At 41.2% G+C, this 21,420-nt stretch overlaps 1 long non-coding RNA gene across 1 annotated transcript in view; it reads right to left on the bottom strand.

Annotated features, from left to right (window-relative positions):
• Positions 1-15,336, bottom strand: part of LOC139438470 (uncharacterized) — an 87,025-nt gene extending 71,689 nt beyond the window's left edge. The window contains exon 1 of the long non-coding RNA XR_011648129.1: positions 15,068-15,336. This is a non-coding gene — a long non-coding RNA (uncharacterized lncRNA). The remainder of the gene's footprint in view (positions 1-15,067) is intronic.
• Positions 15,337-21,420: the final 6,084 nt, after the last annotated feature.

Here is a 21,420-nt window from a genome sequence, read left to right on the forward strand (position 1 = left end):
ATGAATGGATAAACAAACTGTTGTCTATACATACAATGGAATACTACTCAGCTATAAGAAGAAATACAGTACAAACAAATGGGAAAGCATGGATGAATCTTGAGGCCCTTATGTATAGTGAAGCAAGCCATGCATTGAAGTACAAATACTACATGACCTTTCTGATATGAAATAATCAAACCAAGCTGTCTCAGAGAGCTAGAAACTGGATGATAGGCTTACAGGAAATTGCAGGGGGAGGAAGATTGTGCACTGATGTCTACATGAGTGAAATCTATGATAAAGTGGAGGTTAAGCAGTTGTACAAGGAAGGGATAAGATGGGGCATAGGGAAAATATTGGGTGGGTCTTTGCAGGTCTGAGGGGGTCTCGGGTGGGAGGATGGGTCAGATGGCCTAAGGAATCAGGAGGAGGGCTGGGGGAACAATTGAACATGGGAGATTGTTGGGTATGTGGTTTAAACTATAATGTTGAGAAAACTCTTTAGAAAATTTAATAAAGAAGAATTATCTGGTTAAGTTCCTTAAGGTGGGGCATCTGGTACAGGGGCAGGCTTCTAGGGAGTGTGTGAATGCTCATCTTCTCATAGTGTTATAGTGTGTTATATCATTGGATGGAAACTCATACAATAAGTGGGAAGGTGTGCCCACATCCTGGGGAGGCCTGATCTTCTGAAATAGATGGAATTGTGTCTCTCAAGAGAATTGGTGGCTCCCAATGGGGGAGGACAGTCTAGTATATCAAGCCCTCAGCATTATGGTAAGTATCCATGAATCTGGTCCTTCAAACAGTGAGTATGCGTCCTGAGGGGAGGGAGAGAGAGGACTAGAGTAGATGGAAGCAGGGTAACTGGGGGTCAATGGAAGTGTTCCATAAGCTCATGCAATGACGGATATAAGACATGTTAAATTACACCAAAAATGTATAAAAGTCTATAGGCTAAAATGTAAATCATAATGTAAAACATAAGGTAAGTAAAATTTTAGAAAATTTGGGAAGTGGATTTGGCTCACCTGATAGAGCATCTGTCTACCACATGGGATGTCCAGGGTTCGAATCCTGCACCTTCTGACCCATGTGGTGAGATGGCCCACATGCAGCACTGATGCACACAAGGAGTGCCATGCCACACAGGGGTGTCCCCCATGTAGGGAAGACCCATGCACAATGAATGCACCCTGCAAGAAGAGCTGTCCCTCATGAAACAAAGTGCAGCTTGCCCATGAGTGGCACAGCACACATGGAGAGCTGATGCAGCAAGATGATGCAACATAAAGAAACACAGATTCCCAGTGCTGGTGACAAGAATACAAGCAGACACAGAAGAACACACAGCAAATGGACACAGAGCAGACAACTGGGGGAGAGGGGTGGAGAAATAAAAATCTTGAAAAAATGAAAATAAAAAATAAAAGATTAGAAAAATTGTACTGTCTAAAATATAAACCATAATGTAATCCAAAATGAAACCGTGTTTGATAGCTATGTTTCAATACCTTTACATCAGCTGCAGCAACTATAACATGAACATGTAAAAAGATCATTGCTGGGGAAGGGTGAAAAGGGTTTGATGTTGGATATATGGGAGTCCCCCATATTTTATGGGATTTTATGGGTGAAAAGGGTTTGATATTGGATATATGGGAGTCCCCTATATTTTATGGGACTTTAACATGATCTAAAACATTTTTGAAGACAAAATTAAAAATTAGGGAAAAAAAGAAAGGATGTAGACACTGAGGAAGAAGTGAAAGAAACAGCCTTGCCACTGTACATACATGGCAACACCTATTAGAGTGATGAAAGGCAAAATGTCAAAACAAAGTTTTATGATATTTTGCACTTTTTAATACCCCAATTTATTTTTACTCTATTTTAGTATTTCTAAAATAGTATGCAATCTACTACTAATCTTTAAACCTATCACTACTACTTCATTTTCATATTAATTGAATTTGGCAATATATTAGGGTTCATTTTTGAAGATGTTTTGGACCACAGAGGGGTCCAGCTATGGCAGAGGAGGAACTCTGGTGTGGGGTGTTATTGATGGGGGACACAAGGTTGGGAGGGAGTTCTCCAGGGCATGTATATAGGGTACATAAAATGTTTGGATATATTTTGGGTATATTCATAGTAGTTACTGTTACAAATGACAACTGAGGGAGTGCTGAGTTCCTAGCCAGGGAAATGTGTCACATTCCCCAATGAAACAGCAACAACCTCCATGTGCAAGGGCAAAGACCAGTGAAGAAGAATGCTCCAATGATGAGCCCTTGATACTGAAGACTATGCTTATGAACCTGTGCACCTGAAATTTGAACCAGGCCCAGAGCTGCAGGGTGCCTAAGAGTTACCTCCTGAGAACCTCCATGTTGCTGAAATTTGACCACTGTCTAAGCCAAATTCAGCATGTAAACATATTACCTTACCCCCCCCCCCCATGGGACATGACTCGCAGTGATGAGCATCCCTTGCCCTGAAGGATTATTACCAGTCACTAACTGGTGATGCAACTAGAAAAAGACCTTGAATAAAAGGGGGAAATGGTAAAGACAAATGAGTTTAGATGGTAAAGAGCCTTCAAAAAAGTCAGAAGGTCATCAGAGGGGTTGTGCTTATGCATGACTTAGCAGGATCCCAGAGATAGCCAAAGCAGATAAAACCCCAGGTACTGGTTCTCCTGAGGGTTATGGAGACACACAGGTTCTATGGTTTAGGCAGTTGGCTCTGGAGTTCAGTGCCTTGCCAGTGGGCCCTACTTTGGAATTTGTGTTCCTGAGTGTGGAGTTGGACTTAGGTGAGACCTTTCTACACATGCCACTTCTGTCACTTTTACTGAGCCTGTAGTTGGCACTGGGGTTGGTGTATACCCAGGAGACTTGAATCTCTGGACTTGCCATATGCCAGCTGGGCCCTGAGCCTCAGCAGAGTTGCAATTCCTACTCTTCATTTTGTGGGACTTACACAGGTCAGCTAACAGGGAAATGAAGATTGTCAACCACCATACCAGGGAACCAAGAGTGCCTACAACTATAAGCAGGAGATTCACATCCATCAACCATGTGGGATCTAAACCCTCTCTCAACATAGAGGTTGAGTGGACATCACCAACCCAGGGTACACAGGATGGATGAATAAAATATGGATTAGAGTGAACTTACTGGTATTCTACTAAGAACAATTGTGACTATTAATGGAAGAAACTATAGCATTTATCTGGAGAAAGTGGCCACAGGAGCCTGGAAGACTGATGGGCAGACCTATAGGATGGAAAAGCAGGGCTGACAAGAGGACAAAGAGGAGATGCTGCCTCTGAGGCAGTGGATGTATCCCAGGAGGACCTTGCCAAGGTTGTACATGACCACCTGCCCTGAATTTACCCATCCAGGTGTGTGCAGGTGTATAGGGGACAGTTCCCATTCTGGACAGTCAGGGTGTATGGCCTCCACACCTGGTGCAGAAGAGACCACTGCAGCCCAGTGGCCTGAGGAAGGTAACTTGGGACAATATCTCCAACCTGAAAACCCCTTACACACAAAGTTTAGGTGTGTTCCTCTTTAGGACAAGTTCATTGAGACCCCAGGAGCTGAAGGGAGACTTTGAATGTTTTTTCAGAAGGGCACTAAAGCCACTAATTTCTGTCAGGAACAGCTAATGATCATGAGACACTCCCAGCAAAGGCCTCCCTGCCCAGCAAGGGCTGTTGCCAGCTCCCTAAGGGTTTTTTGACAATCTTAGAGAGGAAGGCTGCAGAAAAGACCTCCACCAGCCTCTTCCATTACCTGTGCTTTGTCTAGGTGACTCGAGTGGGACTTTCAGGATGTTAATCCACCTAGTTATGCCACAGATTACCCTCAAGCAAAACTGGATCACTCTTGGAATTCCATGAGTGCTGGCATGAGAATGACACCATAAGAGGATTGAACATTTTTCAGAACTGTCATACAACCAAGGAGCATCAACCAATATCCAGGCCAGACCTGCGGTGCCATCTCTGAGCCCAGAAGTCAGAGTCCAGCTGTTTCCATCATAAAATGTGAATATTAGAAATGTTATGAGCAATCACATGCCCTCAGATAACAAAAGAGCACTGAAAAGGATTTTGGATTATCCTGTCACAAGAAATCCCACCTCTCTGGAAGGAAATGGCATTAGAAGTGTGACTGAAAATTCCTGGCTGCTCCACTGTGGATTTCCAAGTGAAATGATATGTTGTATAGACCTTGCCCAAAGCCCACAGACCTGTACCAGTGTCACAGGAACAATTTCAAGACACAGGTTCATATCTGAACAGGTACCTCCAGAGGAGATTTTGAGGAAAACTATTTCTAACCATCACCCTAACCACAACTTTGTCCTTACCTCTCTAACTATAAACTTAAACTTCAATGTCTCTCAAAACTTAACCCTCAATCTAACGCTGAAGGTGCACACTGGAATCTCCTGAGTAGTCCACAACCTTGACAATATAAACGCTCAGCTACTGCCACCCAGACATCTATGGAAAAACATCATTTAGAATGTCCTATTGACTTCCAAGACAATAAGCAATCTGACAGTTGGAACTGGAAAATTGGCCTGAAATGCTGTAAGGGCACATGAACTATGAGACTTTTCTTGGCCAGGGCAGAGAGAGACAGCTGTTTTTCCCCAGGCCATATCAGCCTGAAGGGTCCAGCAGGACAACATTCCAGCCATTGAAGAGGGCCTGGGAGAAATTTTTCATGTTACCCTTGGAATCCCTGTCCCACCACTGACAGCTGCTGCTCAGGGCAAAGACCCTGGGAACTCCCTAGCAAGCTGACTTGGTTTTGGCTGTCGGACCATCTTCCAGAAACTTAGACCATCTGGGGGCTGCCTCATGAGGCCTCCAAACAGATGGCTGGTCCTGGCAGATGCTGGCTGGGTGGTGTGGATGTGCACCTTGGACCACTGTCTGAAGCCTCAGCAAAGGGTAGAAAGGAGGCTCCTGTGTCAGGTAAAGTGAATCTACTGCTCAGAGCCCTGAAGCAAGCTGGCTCTGATCTGTCCCCTGCAGTGAATTTGGAGAATTTGGTTGATGTTCACCCAAAAAGGCATCAAAGGGTAAACTGGGTGGGACAACAAGCCTCCCCTCATGGCCCTGCAGGCCATCACCAGCAATTCCTGGTCTCCAAATGGAGACTTAACTTAGTTTTGGGGGAGGCATAAACTGCCAGGTACAAGTGTGAGCAAGGTCTTGCAGGGATGGCTGGAGGCTCCTGACATGAAGTGACATTGAGCATGGCTTTGGGAGACAATGAAAAGGCTGTATGTGTGGGGAGGAAACTCTGACATCATTGTTAATAAAGGGTAAAAATGTCACAGACACAGAAACTCAACAGTGTTTAATAACATTGACCACAAATGAAGAGCAATAATAATGCATGATACCAGGAAGTGGGCTTGGCCTAATGGATAGGGCATCTGCCTACCACATGGGAGGTCTGCGGTTCAAACTCTAGGCCTCCTTGGCCCGTGTGGAGCTGGCCCATGCACAGTGCGGATGCATGCAAGGAGTGCTGTGCCACGCAGGGGTGTCCCCTGTGTAGGGGAGCCCCATGCACAAGGAGTGCACCCTGCAAGGAGAGCCGCCCAGTGTGAAAGGAAGTACAGCCTGCCCAGGAATGTCACCACACACAGAGGGCTGACACAACAAGATAATGCAACAAAAAGAAACACAGATTCCCGGTGCTGCTGCTAAGGCTAGAAGCAGTCACAGAAGAACACACGGTGAGTGGACACAGAAAGCAGACAATGTGGGGGGGTTGGGGAGGAAGGGGAGATAAATAACTTTAAAAATATCTACTAAAAAATGCATGATACCATTACTAAGACAATCCTAGTAAGATTTCTTACAGAGATGAGACTGTGACCCAGGTTTGAGGTTGAATTCACTGGTGTCAGGATGCACATTAAGAAACAATTCTTTCTAAGTAAGCTAGCACATTGTCTGATTGCTACTCACTGCTTTTGAGACCACTGAGGAACCAGAACTAAGGGCAGCCATTGTTCCACACCCCTCAGGTGAAACTGGCAGAGATGTCTTGAAACAGGGCTTTTTATTCCTGTTATCTTTTTATGTCCAGGAATCAACAAAAAGTTACAAGACCAACAAAAAGGGAAACTATAACCCACTCACAGAAAAAAAATGTTTGCAAGAAAACATTCCTGAGGAAGCTCATAAAATAGAGCAATTTGTTTAAGATGTTAAATGACTTATCTTAAAAATATACATAACTTAAATGAATCCATATGGAAAGAAATAAAGGAAAGCAGGAAAACAAAAAACTCACAGAATAAACTAGAGATAGAAATTATAAAAGAAGAGAAATTTGGAGCTGCAAAAGTACAGTAATTGAATTTACTCAAGCAAAGAATGTAGTGAAAGGATGCAAAAATATTTCCACACAGTTATTAGCCAAATGAGAACACAAGTGGATATAACAATATTGGACAAAATTGACTAATTCAAATGTCTTACAAAACAGAGTACACACATACATAGATCTACACTACATTGTTAATACTAACTTAAACCATGGACTACAGTTAATAGTACAATTATACGAATATGATATCATCAATTGTAAGAAATATTTCATACTAATGCAAGGTGATAATAACAGAGGTACATGGGAATCCTTTATTTTTTGGATGAGTATGCTCTAAACCATCAACTTCTCCAAAAAACAATTAAAAACCAAAATCAGTTACAAGACAAAACAGGAGGCTACCTATTAATGAAAGGCACAGTAAAACAGGATGAAATAAACATTTATGCATTTAAAAATAGTGCCCCAAAATACATAACTTAGAGATATAAAAATTGTTTAAAGTCTATGTTAACAGGCATGCAACATACAAAGATGTAATCTAAGACAGTAAGAACACAAAAAAAGAGGTGGAGTATTGTGGGGATAGACTGTTTATTACTGAGATGAGGTTGGTACTAGTCTAACTAGGTTTTTTATTTTAAGCAGTTATTGTTAAATACAAAGGTAACCAATAATAACATAAAAATATAAAGAAGAAAAGGGAAGGAAATCCAAATAGTACAGAGCAGAAAGCCACAAAAAGGAAAAAAAACACAGCATTACAGCCATCACTGAGGAACAATAAACATACATGACATGCAGAAATCAAATAGCAAAATTGAAAATATATTTTCTTCCTTCTTCTATTGTCTTAACTGTCAAAGGATTAAACTCCCCTTTTAAAAGAAAGAGATTGATAGACTGGATGAAAAACCTGATCCTGCTAAATGTGGTCTACTTTAGGTACAATCTCAAAAAGATGTAAATGAAAAATAAGGAGAAAAATTATTTCCATGAGAATGGTAATCACAAGAAGCCCCAGAAGCTATATTATTTTCAGAAATAGAGTCTTCAGGTATAAAAATTTTTACATTAATAAAAGGCCCAATCAACAAAGATATAATGGTGATAAGTAATCTGCCATATATACAACCAATAACATCAGAGTACATGTGTACAATACATATGGAAATTTTTCCAGGGTATGCCATATATTAGACCATGTATAAAATGAAACTAATATTTAAAATATTGGAATCATACAAAGGATCTTCTCAAAAATCAGTAGCAGGGGAAAACTGGAAAATTTACAAACATGTAGAGATCAAACAGTATATTACTAAACATCTAAAGAGTTGAAGAAGAAATCTCAAGGGACTAATGAAATATCTTGAGATACTGAAATACAAAGCATTGCTGAAAGAAATTATTAAAGACCTAAACAAACTGGGTATACATCCAGTGTTCATGAATTGAAAGACAACACTATTAATATATCAATATTGTCAAAAGAATCTACAAGTTCAATGCAATCCCTATCAAAATTCCAGTAGCATTTGCAAAAATGCTAAAGATGATTGTCAAATTCATAGGCACTCTAAGAGGTATTGCATAAGCAAAACAAACTTGAAATAAGGAAAAATCTAAAGGAATCAGACTCGCTGATTACAAAGCTTGCTATGAAGCTACAGGAATAAACACTGTGTGGTACTGGCATATGAACAAATATACCAATGGACTAGAATTTAAAGTCCAGCCTAAAATCCACACATCTATGGGCAGTTAATTTTTGACAAATGCCCAAGTTTGTTCAATGGGGAAACAATAAATAATCTCTTCAAAATATGGTACTGGGACTACAAGAAATCCATATGAAAAGAATGAATGTGAATACCCCCTTATCATTATATGGAAAAATTAATTCAAAATAGATCAAAGATCTAAATATAAGAGCTAATACCATACAACTCTTAAAATAAAAGAGATAACTAACTTTAGCACCTTGAAGTAAGCACTGATTTTGTATTTTACAACAATGCACACAAACAGAAAATGAAAAAAATAGCTAAACTGGACTTGATCAAATATACCTTCTTTTTTTAAAGGCTTAATGAATTTTACTACCTACTGAACACTGATAAGCATTCAGAATGGTATATCTCACTTCTTTCACTGCAACGTCATTTAGCAGGTGTGTCTATGTCACAGATGAAGTTGAAGAGCAGACTGACCATCTGTGCAAGAGCAAAAGGCAGCAAGGGAAGGGCAGGGATCCACAGGCTGAAGCCCAGCTCCAGACACTGCCTTCCCTTCATCACAGTTTAACTTAAACAATCCCAAACAATCCACAGCCATTCCATTTTTTCCCTCTAGGAGTACTCAAAAAAAAAAGGGGGGGTATTGAGAGTAGGGTAATAGGATGTAGGTAATAAGTATTGAGAATGGGATACTGAGGACAGAACGCTGAAAGTAGGGAGTGATGGCCTTCTCCAAACCTTAGCTCCACCAAGGGGAAGTGTCTCTACTGCTGTTGTGTGATCACACAGTCCTCACTGCCTACCTGTCCTCCCAGTCCTGCCCCCGTGCTCTCAAATGGCAGGTGTGCTGTCACCCAGCCTGAGATTCCCTCCCTGCCCCAGCCACATCTCCAGCCTGATGCCACCACACTGCCACTGCCCAGGGCCTAGTTGCTCTTCCCCTTGTACCTGTCCTTGTGCATCTTGTCATGGTGCTTCTTGACATCCACAGCTTGTGCTGCTTGGCCACCTGGCTCTGGTCTTGCCACAGCCCTCAAAGGTACACATCTTGCTGTACCACACTGCTGCCACCACTGCTTCCCCCTGCTGGGACCTCCTGCTCCTCCAAGATGGCCATGCCACCTCTGCTGCCACCCCCACACCCACCAGGGCCTCCTGCTCCTCCTGCTGGGGCTGGCTCCTCCTCCTGCTCCTCCAAGATGGCCATGCCCTCTCTGCCCAGTGGGCCCAGATGGCCAGTGACTCTGCCTCATCTTCACCACCCATGCCATGCATGGGGCCCCCACCATGGCCTTGCAGGACTGCATCAGGAGCAGGGTGAGTGGTGGGTGGCACCCTGGTAGCCCCTGTGCCTGTGTGCTGCTGGGACATGCATGGATCCTTGGCACTACCTCTCCCCCACCTGCAGCCCAAAGTCACATGTGCATTGAGGCTCTGAACCTGAGTGGAAGGCTGCTGGGGGTACACAGGCCTCTGGTGTGCCTGCAGGGTGCCACCTCATGCAAGAGCATCTGTGCATCTGCTGGGGACCCATGAAACACAACTTCTGAGAGTCAAAGGACATTATCAATAAAATGAAAATAAAATGTACAGAATGGAAGAAAATATTTGGAATGTATTTTTGTTAAGAGTATGATATACAGAACATTTAAGGTATTACTAAATCTCAACAAAAAGCCAAACATCCCAACTTAAAAACTGTAAGAAATTACATTAATTATATTTTTCACATGCATCACTCTATTCTTAGCATCATGTAATAGTGACATTATTTGTGGTAGTTCATAGAAGAGCATTCTTATATTTGTATTATTAACCACTATTCTCATTAACCTCTGGGTTCACTATGTTATTCAGGCCCTAGATTACTCTTTAGCTTTGTTTCAATCAACATTTCCATGACTAGACACCCCTTTCAGTCACAGTAACTTATGGACTATAGTTAAAAGCAATTTTATGATACTCTTGGATCAATGTCAAAGAAGGTACTATATCAATGCTAAGGATCAAAATATGGTATTTTTTTCTTTGGGACTAAAGAAAATGTTAGCTTTATTGAGGGAATGACTGTACAATTCTGTGATGAAAGTGAGAGTCACTGAGTGTACACTTTGGATAGAATGTGTTGTACATGGAACTGTATAACACAGTGAACCATGTGGTTAACAGTACAAATAGGAGAGTGTTCTCTCATGTACCGGAACAAATGCACAATACTAATACATAGCATTAATAGAGACTGCATGGAAAAATATACCAAGTGTACACTATGGACTATAGTTAGTTGTCATAGTCTGATCGTGTCCTTTCATAATCTGTAACAAATATAAGGTGCCAGTTGAGAGGTGACATATGGGAATTCTGTACATTATGCATATTGTTTTATAAGCTCACAAGCTCTCTAATAAAACAAACAAAAAAGTAATGTACCTTGGATGGAATTCTGAGATAGGAAAAGTTTATTAAGATGAAGGGAATGCAAATAAAGTATGGAATTTGGTTCAAAATAGCATGGCAATATTTGTTCACGATAGTACTGTTTAAATGTAAGATGTTAAATATCTATTAAAGTAGGGGAATTCTATGGATTATCCTTACAACTTTCTGTAATTTTAAAACTGTTCTAAAACAAAATACTTAATGAAAACAAAAAAATAATGTGTGGTGGTAGCAGGAAAGGGAAGAGATGAGCTCAAGAAGAAGACTGAAACTTTGTGTAGTTGGAGATACAAGAGGAGAACCAGAATCAAGAACAAAATAATATTTCCATCTACATTAAGCCCCACATTTAATCACAAACTAAATGTTTGAATTTATATCAATTTAAAAAGTCATATAAGGATTAATAGAATTTTAGCTAGTATGTACTTTCCATTTTCTGCTTTCCAGTAAGATCTTTCCTTTCATTTTAATCTAAAGAAAAAATATATAGCAAAACAGGACTCCTTCTCTGCCTCTATTCTGTCTCCAACACAGCCTCCTCTTTCTCTGCTCTCTATCTTAGGGAGGACAAGAAACTGAAGTCATCCATGACTCTGCCTAATTCCTCACTTCCTGCCCAGGCATCTGGACCTGGAGACTCCACCTTGATTTACATTTACATTTATAGATTTATTTACATTTCCCTCCCTCTCCCATTTCCACTATTCAGGCATCATCACTTCTGAGTTAATCTCTCACCATAAAACCTCCTAAGAGAAAACAGGGCACCAAGAGTGTAGGGATTCTGTTTGGGGAGGATTACTAATGGAATTGAGTAAGGATATTGAAATATTGTGAATGTGATTAATCCCATTGAATTGCATGCTTGGGAGTGGTTGGGATGGAAAGTTTATGATATATTCTCACAGTTAAAAGAATAAAAAGTACAAATAAAGAGACAATGACAATTAAATATAATACATGATCTTGGATGTTGGATGGGGTATCTAGCAAGGGAGGAAAAAGAATCAAAGGAACATTATTGGTACATAAGAAAAAATAGAACATAAACTGTGAACTTTATATCAGTGCTAAATTTATGAACTTAGCTATTATTTAAGGTGGTTGCATAAGTGAATATCCTTCTTCCTAGGAAATGTACATTGAAGTATTGAGTGCTCAAGGAGCATGGTATATATACCCTTCAGTTAAGTGACCATAAAATGGATGGATGGATATAATGGGTAAATAGAAGATAGGTAGGTAGGTAGTTAGGTAGGTAGATAGATGATAGATAGATAGATAGATAGATAGATAGATAGATAGATAGATAGGTAGATAGATAGATGATACATAATGATGTGGAAAATGTGGCAAAGTTGGATAGGGCTATGTAGGATTCTCTGTATGGGTTTTGTACTATTTTTGTAAATATCCTCTAACTTTTTTGTTAGTGATATATGGCTTATTTATTAATTTAATAAAGCTTATGTCTGAAAACATTTCAGAAATGTTATCACAAGCATATTATTAAGGTTGAAAACTGTTACAGGAAGTGACCCAAGATTTCTCCTACAAGGCTAAACAAACTCTAAACTCCCTCCAACAAGGACATTAATAGTCCCATAATTTTTAATGCTGTGTGAAATATTTGAAAGATTTGCTAAAACTGGTGTGAGCAGATGTATTAGAGATTTTGTTATCACAATGACATCACAATGACAAAATCATACAACAGAAAGTTATCTACCATACAAAATTGCTGGAAATATCATGACAGTTTATTTTAGGACAACAGCATTAATTACTCATTAAAATACAAAATGTTCATTTATCTTAAAACATCTTGTGTTTTATGTGATTTTTTCCATTTAATGTTGCAGATAACACCATTTAGAACATTGGTCTGTTGTAGAGACCAAATATTTGACTGACAAACTCATATTCTTAATATGCAATAAAATGGGCATATATAGACATCCATTTTGTTTTTTGTACTCTCTACCGTAACTGTGTCATGTATTCCATAATCATTTCCATAAATGTGCTTATACAGTGAGAAGCTAATCTTGTCCAGGAATGTTTTTAGCATCACTGTTAGCACAAGCCAAAGGTGGAAGCAACTCAAATGCCCATAACCTGATGAATAAACAAAATGGCATATAGATATAATAGAAAAATATGCAGCTGTAAAAAAAGTAGTTACAATGAGAACTGAAACATGAGTGAATCATGAAACTTTATGCTAATTGTATTAAGAATTAAATATATTTTGTAAAGTCATGTAGTTAATAATTATAATATAAGTCACCATAAAAAAGACTGAGGTTAGAGAATGGAAAGCTGAGGTTTAACCTGTGCATAATTGGTAAACAGTTTTTTGTAAATCTTTGGTAATGAATAGAGATGGGGAAAGGATATCATGGTGTTTGAAACTAGTAGTGCTAGTGTATGGTTAGGACAGTGGTGGAAAGGGAATGTCTAAGGTCATGGATATCACTAAAAGGAAAGCTAGAAACTGTAACATGGGACTGCACATGATAGTAAAACTTCATGTCAAACACAAATATGAGTGACATTGCCTATATAAGACAGTTTTTACAAAATATAAATACAAATATACTGTATTATTATACACCTGTATAGCTGATTTTTAAAATGATATGGATAGAGAAAAATGTTACAGAATAATTCTTCATTTGCATTAAAAAACCATTATGTTAAGTGAAATAATCAAGATTCAAAAATATTAGAGAATTGCTCTTATATGAGATGTGTAGAATAATGAAGTTCACTGAGGAAAAAGTAGATTACAAGTTACCAGGGGCTTGGGGGTGGATGATGGGAAGTAAGGAGTTTCTATTTTGTGTGATGAAAAAGCTTGGTAATTGAGGGAGGTGATAACAGCACAACAAGGAGTTATACACTTACAAATGGTTAAAACAGAAGAGAAAAAAGACAAGGCAAAGGATTGTAACTTATTTCCCTTGGCTCCTGTGGAGCCCAGACTGTTCAGCTGTGGTTTTAAAGCAAGGATTCAGGGTCTCATTGCTGAGTTGGAAGTGATGGAAAATCACCCTCTATGCATACTCTGCATAGATTTACTTAAATACAGGTAAGAGTATTTTCAAAGTTATGGATAAAAAGCTAACTTGGTATAACTTGAAGTGGAATCTCTTTACCTGGGTTATGGTGGTAAAAATGTGTGTGGAGCAGGAAAAGGCTTATGTAGAAAAATTCGTGTAGCTAGTGGAAATATAAGCCCTTTAATACCCACAGCTTTTTAAAAATGTATTATTCATCAGCTGGTATTTGATGGAAATATTTGAAGCTCACATGTGTTAAAGAATGATAGTGCCACATGAACTTTTATTGCTCTCATGCACACAATCAGTATTCACAGATATAGATTAGCAATCAATTTTGAAGATAGGGAACACTCACCCATAAGCTCAGTGAAGCAAAATGGTGTTATTCATTCTTCTCCTTATGAAAACTTTGTCACAAAACTTTGCACTCATTATTATTATGCTTTGAGTTTTGTAAATAAAAACTGGTGTTTCTTCATTTGAATTTTATGCAGTACATATGTTAACAGAATAAAATTTAAATTTTTAAAAAATTGACAAAGGACTAACGAAAACATTCAAAGGTTTAGTTGACAAGGACTGCACAACTCTGTGAAGAAAGTGAGAGCCACTGAGTATACACTTTGAATAGAATGTAAAAAGCATGGGACTCTATAACACAGTGAGCCATGTGGTGGAAGATGGACTGTGGCTAACAGTGCAAATAGAAGAGTGTTCTCTCATGAAGTATCACAGATGTACAATACTCATACTTAGTATTACTAATAGGGGGGCATATGGAAAAAATACACCAAATATATGCAATGGACCATGGTGGTAATACTATATTTTTTCATAATCTGTAACAAATATTCCACAACAATGTAAGATTTTGGTTGAGGGGTGATATATGGGAATTCTGCACGTTATGCATGATTGTTTTGTAAGCTCAAAACTTCCATAATAAAAAATGGGGGGGAAAATGAGGAAAATTGAATACTCTGCACTATGCACTATCTGCACAAGTGATATGATAACCTAATACAAGCTGAGGCTTGGAGCCAGTTAGACACATCTGGATTCTGAGTATATTTGTAGGTATGGAAATGGGTGTCAGAAAGAGCAGAGGAGCTGACTCTGGGATGTTGGAGTATGCATGGGGAGGCGGGAATTGCCAGTGAAACAAGAGCAGCTGTGTTGGTCCTCATCAGCCCATTCCCTCAGCCAGGAAGGAAGGACAACATGGCGGTGGCTTCCTGACAGAAGCTGCAGCCCCACAGCCCGCCTGCCTAGAATTCCCATCGTTACCGAAAACTGCCCCCAAGCACATAAACCTCTTCCTCTCTCCCTCAGACAGGCCTTGCCTGAGGGACCTGATGCTGAAGCCAGCCCCGAGGAGGGGAAGTCAGGGAGCAGCCTGGTGCTAAGGACAAGAGGAGACAGGGAGGGTGCCCTCTGTGAAGTGAGAGACCTGGTGACCCACCTTGGGCTGATGTCCATCACGGAAGGTACTGCAGCAGAAGCGGCAGCAGTTCTGTCCCTCCTCAGCCTTTTTCCAGTCAGGGCAGAAAGGCAGCATGTCTGTCACTTCCCTTCTCATCATTTGCGGCAGTCCCAGGACCCAGCAGCCCCTGCAGCCACTGGGCTCTAAAGCTCACTCCGCGCCCCCCTCACATTGGCTCAGCGGGCACCCAGCCTTCAATCCACCAATAGACACTGTGGTTACAAGCTCCCAGCCAGTCATAACCTGCAGGATGCCCAAGCTCCTCATTGGTCTGCACCTCCGCCTCAAGCCCCAGGCCCTCCAGCGGGCTGTGACCCCTCCCATACATGCTCTGCCTATCTTCTGCCAACTGCCCTTGCCCTGAGTCCCAGCCGTACTAGAGCTGAAAGGAAAGTAGTGAGAAGAGGTTGAAGAAGGGGCACCACGTCCAAGGTGGTGGAAGGAGGTGTAGGACCACCTGCTCTGGATTTATCCCTCCAGGTGTGTGTTGGTGTGGAGGGAACCATTCCCAGCCTGGACAGTGGCAGGATTCGTAGCCAACGCGTGGCCGCTCCAACCCTCCTCCTCAGCCCGTTCCTCAGACAGGGCGGAGGAGCAACATGGCGGCGGCTCCCCGGCAGGACCTGTGGCCCCGCCTTCCAGCAGTCATCAAGGCCTCAGCACGCCGTTGCCTGCCTCCCTTCAAACTCCCTTTTTCCCCTGCAGCTGCCACACCTGTGCATACATGTATGTACGCCCTCCCTCTTCCTCCCTCCCTCTCCCCTGTGGAGCTCAGTCAGAAGCACTGCCCTGAGGAGGTAGGACAGGTATTGCAAGGAAGTCATGGCAGCTCCACTCGGGTAGAAGAGCAGCATGGTGGCATTTTGTTGTCACTCCCTGTAGGCCCTTGTAGCCGGTAGCCCCCATGGCTACTGAGCGCTAATGCTCACCCCTCCTGAACTCACAATCCCCTAAGACAATTGCAGCTCTTTGCACGTTTTTTTTTCCTCAGAAAGGTCACTAACACAACTAGATTCTAGCGGTCACAGCTACTGATTAGGAGACACACCAGCAAAAGCCTCCTGCCTGCTAAGTGCTTATGCCATTTCCCTAAGGAAAACTGGATACCCCATTGGAGGGGTAACCAATAACAGCTGGAACCCTCCCCTTACCATTAACAAGGGAAAGAATAATTAATAGATTAAAGGGTGACCACAAAAGCCAAAGCTCTCTCTGTCTGCCTAGAGGAGCCTGTAATAAATCACAGTGTATATTTCCATCCTTCTCTTCCATTTCTCAGCAAGTTCTGTTCCTTTCCCCCATTTTCCAATAAATTCTTTTTACTACATAAACTAAACTGCAAGTTATTAAATTCATAGCCAAGAACATAGAGTAATCCAACACTTTCCTGGCTTCAAATCTCTCAGGGTTTGGTGCCAGGAAAGACCTCCATGGGCCTCTCTCCTAAGTTATATCTTGTCCAGGTCAATGGAGTGGGACTTTAAAACATTTCTGGAGGCTCATCCACCAGTAAACCCTGGGATTCCCATTGAGTGACACTGTGTAAGAGACAGGGATCAGTTTAGTTTTCACATAAAGATACTGAAAAGCAGGGAGGAAGAAAATATTAATTAATGTAACCCAGCAGACTACTGCCTCAGTCTCCCAGTCCAAAGTTAAGCAGGAACAAAGGAAACCACCTTAAGCCAGTCCTATAGCTGGTAAAAAGGATGCACACATGATTAATTGACTGCAATGGACTTTCTCTTACAAGCAATGGGACCACCATTTTTTCAGCTGGTGCTCAGCCAAAAGCTTATATGTTTTAGTTTATTTTTTATCTCTCCCCTCCCCCCCCCCACTCTGGTTGTCTGTTCTCTGTGTCTGTTTGCTGCATCTTCTTTGTCCAGTGGCACAGGAATCTGTGTTTCTTTTTGTTGTGTCATCTTGTTGTGTCAGCTCTCCATGTGTGCGGCACCATTCCTGGGCAAGCTGCACTTTCTTTTGCACTGGGTGGCTCTCCTTATGGGGTGCACTCCTTGCATGTGGGGCTCTCCTATGTGGGGACACCCCTGCATGGCAAGGCATTCCTTGTGCACACCAGGACTGCACATGGGCCAGCTCCATGCAGGTCAAGGAGGCCCAGGGTTTGAACCGTGGACCTCCCATGTGGTAGACAGACGCCCTAACCACTGGGCCAAGTCCACTGCCCTATATGTTTTAGTTCTGAAATCCTGACAATATGCATGCTAATTGCCTGCTATGGCATGGCTATTCACTACAATCAATATGAACAAACTGGTTTACAATTAGTGCTCTGAAAGAGCAACATGTGCTTTAGTTTTGTACTTTTGAAGATACATAGATCACAAAAAATGTTAAATTAAAAAATGGAAGAGGCTCCCATATACCCCACACTCCATGCCCTCTCCTGCCACATCAACAACCTCTTTCATCATTGTGGCACATTCATTGCAATTGATGACACTTTTTGGAGCACTGCTGTACCACATGGATAATAGTTTACATTGTAGTTTGCATTCCCCCACAGTACATTCAGTGGGTTATGGCAGGATATGATATGTCCAACATCTGTCCCTGCAAGATCATTTAGGAAACTCCAAGTCCTGAAAATTTCCCATGTCACATCACTTCTTCCCTCTACTTACCTTCAGCAACTACCATAGCCACTTTCTCCATGTCAATGCTACAATTTCTTCCATTACTAAACACAATACTTCTATAGTAGAATACCAATATGTCCATTCTATCCATATTTTATTCTTCCATGCTGTGGACCCTAGGACAATGATGTCCAATCCAACTCTATATTGAAAGGGGGCTTAGATCCCACATGGTGTTTTGATGTGATTCTCCTGCTTGCAGTTGTACACACTCTTGGGTCCCTAGTGTGGTGTTGACCATCTTCCCCTCCCTGTTAGCTGACCTGGGTAAGTCCAGTGAACTGGAGAGTAGGACTTGCACCTCTGCTGAGGCTCAGGGCCCAGTTGGTCTAGAGATTCAGTCTAGAGATTCATGTCTCCTGAGTATATAGTAAACCCAGAACCAACCACAGGTTCAGTAAAAGTGACAGAAGACACATGTGTAGAGAGGTCACACCTGAGTCTGACTCCATTACACTCAGGGACACAAATTCCAAAGTAGGACCCACTGACAGAAACTGAACTCCAGAACCATCAGCCATGACCATAGAACCTGTGTGTCTCCATATCCCTTGGGAGAACAAGTTAATTGTCTCTTATTTTAAAGATATATAGATCACAAAAAGTGATACACTAAAAAATACAAGAATGCCTTATACACCACACTCCATGAGCCCACTCATCCCACATCAACAACCTCTTTCAACATTGTGGCACATTCAGTGCATTCGGTGGACATATTTTGGAGATCTGCTACACCACACAGATTATAGTCTACATTGTAGTTTACACTCACCCCCAGTGCATTCATGGGTTATGGCAGAATATATAAGGTCCTGCATCTGTCTCTGTAATATCATTCAGGACAACCCCAAGTCCCAAAAATGTCCCCACATCACACCTCTTTTTCCCTCTCTTGCCCTCAGCAAATCCTGTGACTGCTGTCTCCACATCAATGATACAATTTCTTGGTTGCTAGAGTCACAATAATACTATAGTAGAATAACAGTAAGTCCACACTAATATATATTTTATTCTTCCATCCTGAAGACACAGGGATTGTGATGTCCACTCCACCTCTAACTCAAGAGGGGGCTTAGATCCCAAATGTTTAATGGGTGTGATTCATCTACCAGAAGTTGTAGACATTCCCGTCTCCCTGGTGTTGTGGTGGAATATCTTAACCTCTCTGTTAGCAGCACTCAGTAAGTCCAATGAACCAGATTTTAGTATTGCAAATTTGCTGAGTCTAAGGGCCCAGATGGCACATGGCCAGTCCAAAGAATAAAGTCTCCTTGGTATACAGCAATCCCAGCACCAACCACAGGTTAGTAAAAGTGACAGAAGAGGAATGTGCAGAAAGGTCACATCTAAGTCCAACTTCATCACACTCAGGAGACCAATTCCAGAGTAGGGCCCACTGGCAAGTCCCTGAACTCCAGAGTCATCTGCCATGACTATAGAACCTGTGTGTCTCTGTAGCCCTCAGGAGCACCAGTACCTGGAATTGTATCTCCTCACCTGGTGATTGGAAAGAATCTAAAGTGTTTAGTTTTGAAATCTTAACAATATACATGTTGAATTGCCCGCTATGGGGTAGCTTTTTACTATAGCCAATAGGAATTAAATGATTCCAGTTAGTCCTATGACTGAGCAACATGTGTTTAGTTTAGTTTTGTTTCTTTTAGTCATTCAAATTTATTACTCATGACAATGCAGGACAACAAAATACAACCAGTTTAGAAGATAATGGCAGTTTCATGTCTTGTAAATCCCATGCTGAACAAATGGTCCTGTAACCCCACTTGTACATATTTACTCAAGTGAACAGAAATTATTCCCACAAATAATCTTGCCCCAAATGTTTAAGCAGCTTTGGGTTTTGACACCAAAAACTGGAAAAAAAATAAAAAAGGACATTAACAGTTGAAAAAAATGAGTGGAAAGAGAAAAGGCTGATGTATTAAAACAAATAATATGGGGTCTGAGTGGCCTATGTCATCACAGAATAAAAAGACAGAGAAAGGGAGGTAATTGATTATTAAAATGAAAGTCTTTGAGCCCCTAATCTACTTAAACAAAGAAGTAGGGAGAGAGGCCTCTCCAGAGCTGACAGGTAGCCAAGGCGTATGCCATCAGACAAAGAATTCATAAGGCTAGGTTTTACTTAGGAAGATGAAGATGATGCAATGGACATGAGCAATGCCAAAGAGATCTGGAATGCATCTCCAGCCCTAGGTCCCTTTGACACAGTCCTGGAATTTTTTTACTCAGAAAGCCCTCTTAATTCCCTGGCACCCTGGCTCAACTAAGACTCTTACTACCAGCAATGCTTTGTTCAGGTTACCTATCAGCAGGAGAGAGGATCTCACAACAGCCACAAGTAAGGCCCAGGCAGTCACCCTACAGGAGCCCTACAAAGCCACATACCTGAAAGGTCCCTGCCCCAACTCCAACATCAAAAGCCCAATCCCTGCTCCTCCAGGAATTTGAGTATGGAAGAATTCTTATCCAACAGCATCACCTAGCGGTGACTTTTTGTTCTCATTTTCAGAGCTGTAGTTTATTTTTATTTTTTTATTTTTGCTTTTTTATTTAAAAATTTTATTGTATTTTTTGAAGATACATAGATCACAAAAAATGTTACATTAAAAATACAAGAGGTTCACATATACCCCACCCCCTATGCTTCCCACTCAACAACCTCTTTCATAATTGTGGCACATTCATTGGATTGGTGAATACATTTTTGAGCACAGTTAAACTTCATGGATAATGATTTACATTGTACTTTACACTCTCCCACAATACTTTCAATGGCTTATGGCAAGATATATAAAGTCCAACATCTGTCCCTGCAATAGCATTTAGGACAACTCTAAGTCATGAAAATTCCTCCACATCACATCATTTTTTTCCCTCTACATGCCCTCAGCCACTACAGTGGTCACTTTCTCCACCTCAATGCTACAATATCTTACATTGCTAGACACAATTGTTCTATAGTAGAATACCAGTGAGTCCATTCTAATACATATTTTATTCCTCCATTCTGTGGACCCTGGGATGTTGATGTCCCCATCACCTCTAAATTGAGAGTAGGCTTATATCCCACATGGTGTTTGGATGCAATTCTCCTACTTGCAACTGTAAGCATTCCTGACTGCAGGGTATGGTGTTTGACAATCTTCACTTCCCTGTTAACTGACCTGGGTAAGTCCAACAAACCACAGATTAGAAGTTGAAACTCTGCTGAGGCTCAGAACCCAGGAACCATTTGGCCAGTGTAGAGATTCATGTCTCCTGAGTATACAGCAATCCAGCACCAACCTCAGATTCAGTAAAAGTGACAGAAGAGGCATGTGTAGAAAGGTCATATCTGAGTCCAACTCCATCACACACAGGAACAGAAATTCCAAAGGGCCCATTGGAAGGGCCTGAATCCAGAACCATATGACATGACCATAGAATCTGTGTGTCTCCAGGAGCCATCAGTAGTGAAATTCATTGTCTTTACTTTTAAAGATATGTAGATCACAAAAAAATGTTACATTAAATAGTATGAGCCTGCTCTATAACCCCAAACCCAACATCCCAAATCCTCCAACATCAACAACATCTTTCATCATTGTGGCATATTCAATGCATTGGGTGAATATATTTTGGAACTCTGCTACACAACACAGATGG

This window comes from Dasypus novemcinctus (genome assembly GCF_030445035.2).
Source record: "Dasypus novemcinctus isolate mDasNov1 chromosome 11 unlocalized genomic scaffold, mDasNov1.1.hap2 SUPER_11_unloc_1, whole genome shotgun sequence".
NCBI lineage: Eukaryota > Metazoa > Chordata > Mammalia > Cingulata > Dasypodidae > Dasypus > Dasypus novemcinctus.